At 35.9% G+C, this 5,078-nt stretch overlaps 1 long non-coding RNA gene across 1 annotated transcript; it reads left to right on the top strand.

The window, feature by feature from the left end:
• The first annotated feature begins 679 nt into the window (after positions 1 to 679).
• On the top strand, positions 680 to 2,182 carry LOC146461397 (uncharacterized). Its single transcript, XR_014857410.1, has 2 exons — positions 680 to 978; positions 1,989 to 2,182. It is a non-coding gene; the product is annotated as an uncharacterized LOC146461397 (long non-coding RNA).
• The last annotated feature ends 2,896 nt before the right edge of the window (positions 2,183 to 5,078 follow it).

Here is a 5,078-nt window from a genome sequence, read left to right as displayed (position 1 = left end):
TCCGAAATGTTGAGGAATAGTAGTCATAGTCAAGTTTAAAGAAAATTTACAAAAAAAACTCATATTCAAATTTAGTTGAACCTAGTTTAAAGAAAAAAGATAATTAAATAAGATAAGCATAAAACGATTAAGCAATTTCAATAGGCAGGAAATTGTGATTTTTCCTCAAAAAGAAAGACAATTATCAGAGGATATATACCACTTGAAGTTCTATTCAGATATTCAGGATTCATCATCTTCTAAAAGAAAGGAACATATCTTTCAACTTATTCGCTGTTTAGAAACAAAGTAAATAATTGGAGAATTCTAAACAAACCAATTCCGGCGATAATTAAATGAAAGCTCATTGAATCTCTTATCGTCGGCACTTTAGTTCAAATATCAATAATGAAATAACGCACACGATTGTTGAAGACAATAACTCGACTCGGAATTAATTTCCGATCGTAGTTTCTAAGTTCTAACTGAAATCACTTAAATTGTAATGTTTAGTCGGAACTGCGAGATTACGTCTGGAAAAGCAAATAGGATAAAGACGTTTTTTTTCTCTCACCGAAAAATACTGGAAATAAAAAGGCGGAAGTGTGCATGGCCTTCGAATTTGAAGAACGCCTTTGCTAATTCCCTGATATTCATTAAGGTGCGTTACTTGGATAAGTGAGTTGTAGGTATCCTAAATTTAGCTTTTGCCGGAATCTTTAGTTTTCTTCTCTTTCATTCCTGATCTGTCCAAAGGTGTCCCACTAACACACTTCTTGTGCCTATATATAGCTTTTTTTTTTCAAGAGTTCCAAATGGTAGTTTTCAAGAAAGCACCCGCTATCGTTCTTTTCTTTTTCCTGAGCGCTTTGATGGTGGCCCTAACTAATGCGCACTTCACTCTTGGACGAGAACTCAAACTACCCTTCAAGCAAGCATCAGACAATCCAATGAGAAACGTCGACAGAAGGCTGTTTGTAAAGGAGCAACGCAGACCAGGTAAATGAATTTGGTTAGAATTTACTAACACAGATAGCTCGAGAATTCAACACCCAGTCTGTGAGAGCAGGCGCCTTTTCGCCTCTTGTTCGTCAGTGGGTGAAAAAAGCTAGTTCCAAAGAACCTGGGTTCTAGGACTATATCAAATTAGCCCAGAGTGTCAAAGACTGAACCTGAATCAGACTCTGGAAAACTCTGAGCAAGGACTGGGGGAATGGGATAGCACAGGCTAATTGAGGCTGTTTGTTAAAAGCGTTTAAGATAAAAAAAAAAAAAAGACGTGTTGGGCATGTACGTTTTGTAAGCTGGTAGAAAATAGGGGAGAACAGAAAGAAAAAAAAAAGAAAAGAAAACACTGAAGATATAATAAATATTTTTGCCGGGATCATTTGTGGGCGTAGTCGATTGTACAGTCCTGGGCTCGGCTGCTCGAAAGCAGATTAACGCTAATCCGCGATTGAAAATTAACCGAGCGATTACCGAGGTTTCCATCTCGCTCGTTAAATATACTTTTATATGCTAATCTTAAGCTAACGGTAAATAATAATTCAATGCAAAGCTAAAGGACGAAGTTCTCTTTGAAGAATCTTTATTGGTTAGTGATTGCACTGGACTCAAAGTTCACATTAATTCAGGATTAGCTTTATCGGGCTTTGAACAACTGCTTCCTGGTGTTTCTCTTTTGCAGAGCAGGGCCTTGGAAACGAGCGACGTTCGGGTTTGGAATGATGGGAAGGAGAAAATAATAAGCAAGCAAACGACTGGGATTTGGGAATATAATGGCACAGATTTTGTTAACAAGAACTTTAATGTGAATATCCTTTTCTTGTCTAGTAAAGATACTTCCCCCTCCTCTCCCCCCCCCCCCCCCTTGGAAGGAATGTACCACCATCGAATTGGTCATGACCAAAGCTGATCAAAGCATTTTTAAACACACTAACTTACCGTATATTTCTTCTTGTCTCGATGAAACAATTTTAAGTCTCCAGACTAAATTTTGGTCTTTACAGGTGAACATACAAGCAGGGTATACCAACGAAGAGGTATCAGGACCTTGGAATAAATGGGAATGGCGTCACTGAACAACGAAATAGTGTTCGGTTCCTGTTTATGATAGTAGTTATGTAACATAAAAAAGCTGTCAGCAATTAGTTGTAAGAAGAAAAAATTAATCAATCATGTAATAAATTGAAATAAAAATTGATGACATTCCGCATTTTTTCTCTCCACATTCAGGGTTGCATTTTTCCAGAATGCTCTATGTAATCCGGGAGCCAGCGTTTTATACCGTAATTTATCGGAAATGTAAAGCTAGCCTACAGAACAGGAGTAATTATTTTTTTGCGTTTTTCAGGCGAGCGGAGGCAAGCGCGAGTCACGCACGCGCCCCTCCCGTCGTGCGTTACTCGCGCTTGCCTCCGCTCGCTTGAAAAACGTGAGAAAAAAAAAATCACGTATGTTCTGCAGGCTAGTATAAAGCGGGCTTTGAGAACGGTCTTGACAAAAATGCATTTCTCCCCTGTAAGTGATTAGTCTCTCTACTCACGGCGCCAGTTACTATATTATTAGTGTTTGTTTTTTTTCCAATACGTAAGGATCTAATCCATCACAAATACAGACTTAACAAATACATATGTGCAGCGCACATTTGATTTTGGAATATTGTATCCATTTGTAAACCTCTTGGCCCTTTTGGAACAAGATTGGTAGCTGTCGAAAAACAATAGAGACCTTTAGATTCTAGGACAAGTACGACTACGAGTTTTTCCCATAGACAAAGAGCGCGTGCGAGTGAACCAGTGTCATTTTGGCGGGAAAACGAAATACCCGTCGTCATTTTTCTACGAGTTTTTCCAATAAACAAAGATAATGATAATGATAATGTTTATTTGTGCTTTTTTTCTATTTACATGTAGTTATATAAATTAAATTAATTATTAGTTAAATTAATGTGTAAAGCAAGGAAGCTAAATAAGCCATTAGGTTGTCTTGTTAGCTCCCTGGCTAATTTAGGTTCTAGATAGCAGGTAAAAAAGAAAGAAAAGAAAAGAAAAGAAAGAAAAAGAAAAAAAAAAAGAAAAAGCAAAAGGAAGGAAGAACTTATTAATTGTAAAAAAAGTTAACGTATGTTACGAAGTCAGCATAAAAGAAAATTAGTTCATTTGTTGTTCTGACAGTAAATAATGTATAATTTGTTTCGGAAAAGCAGACACACTTTGTATTAGTTTTTTTTAAAGGAGTTGGAAGGTCTTTCCAAATATCGGTTGCCATGAAGGAGATTAATTGTTTACCTACATTAGTTCTCACGTTCGGCTTATAAAGATTATGCTTAGCTAGTATCTTGTGTTGTAGCCATGTATATTACTAGCATATTGAAACATGTTGTCGAACACTTCAGGCAGGAGGCCTTTATGCCATGAATGCAAGAATTTCAACACTTGTAGGCGATAAACATTATTAACTGTCAGAAGGCCTAGTAGATTTAGCAAAGGTTTGGCTTTCTCTGTTTCGCTGCCAAATGATTTGGCAAAAAATATTAATCTTACAATATGATTTTGTTTCACTTGAATTTTTCTTATATGTGTTTTGTATACACTTTCCCAAGCTAATATGCCATAAGAAATATATGGGTAGATTAGATTATAGTATATTTGTCTTAGTTGTTTAATTGAGAGGTAATACCTTAATTTCGATATTTTTCCAGTGTTTCGAGATATGCGAGAACAGACACAAGAAATGTGGTGTTTCCAGCTTAAAGACTCGTCAATCATAACACCTAGGTATTTTATACATTTCTTTCGTTCTAACGAGTAAGAGGAGCCGTCGGTATTTATTATGTTAAGATTTATTGGGATATCCTTTTTTTTTGTGGATTTGATTATCATGAAGTTTGTTTTATCCCTATTGATAGACAGTTTGTTAATATCGCACCATCTTTTCACTTTGGCTAGTTCAGAGTTCATTAAGTGTTCGAGTGTTTTAGGGTCCCTTGCGGATGCATATACATTTGTATCATCCGCAAAGATTTTGAAGCTTAATTTTTGCGAGCTATTTGGCAAATCATTAATGTAGATCAAAAATAGGAGAGGTCCTAGTGTGCTTCCTTGTGGAATTCCACATAACACTGCCTTCTTGGGAGACTTAACCCCATCCAACTCAACATACTGTTTCCTATTTGTAAGATAGCTTTGAAACCAGTTTAAAGGAGTCCCCCTTATTCCATAGGCTTCCAGTTTTCTCAGCAAGATCGTATGGTTTACAGTATCAAAGGCTTTTGAAAAGTCTAAGAAAATACCACAAGTGTATAAATTATTATCAATGGCTTTTCTTAGTGTATTTGTGAATTCAGTTCAGTATAGCTTCGGTGGTTGAATGTCCTTTTCTAAAGCCAAATTGAAATATAGTTGTTAAGTTGCTTGTGTATAAGTTTTTCAAATATTTGTGAAAACGTTGATAACGTTGAGATAGGGCAAAAATTGGTGGGATCTGTAACTTCTCCTCCTTTGTCAATTGGTGTAACCTTAGAAATTTTCAGAATATCAGGTACGACACCCTGTTGTAATGATTGGTTAAAAATGTAGGTTAGACATTCACTAATATAGCTAGAAGCTAGTTTAATAAAATTTCGAGGTACTCGGATAGTTGATTTGTTGAGGTTTGTTCCCATTAACAAATCGTAAACTTCGTGGACAAGGATACTGCGGAATGCAAAACTATCTCGGAAAGAACGTTTGATATAGTGGATATATGGGGCTATTATCATCCTTATTCGGCGGTAGTTTGTCAGCAAGTTCACAACCAATATTAATAAAGTGTGAATTAAGTTGATGCGCAATACTGGCTTTATCGGTGTAACACCTATTTTTATAAATTAGTTTTGTAATTGGAGGTTAACCACAACCTTTTTTCCTATTTATTATCATGCCGATTAAAAACCATGTTGTTTTCAGGTTTTCACTATTTAATCTAAATTGTTTTTGAAAATACTCTTTTTTGGCTGCATCCTTAATTCGGTTTAATTTGTTGTTATAAGTTTTGTAATAGGTTACTTTATTGGGATCATTACTAAGGAAGTGAGTTTTAAAAAGTTGTTGCCTTCG

This window comes from Pavona decussata, unplaced genomic scaffold (assembly GCF_977016875.1).
Source record: "Pavona decussata unplaced genomic scaffold, jaPavDecu1.1 SCAFFOLD_198, whole genome shotgun sequence".
Classification (NCBI taxonomy): domain Eukaryota; kingdom Metazoa; phylum Cnidaria; class Anthozoa; order Scleractinia; family Agariciidae; genus Pavona; species Pavona decussata.
This window is presented reverse-complemented; position numbering and strand designations above follow the sequence as displayed.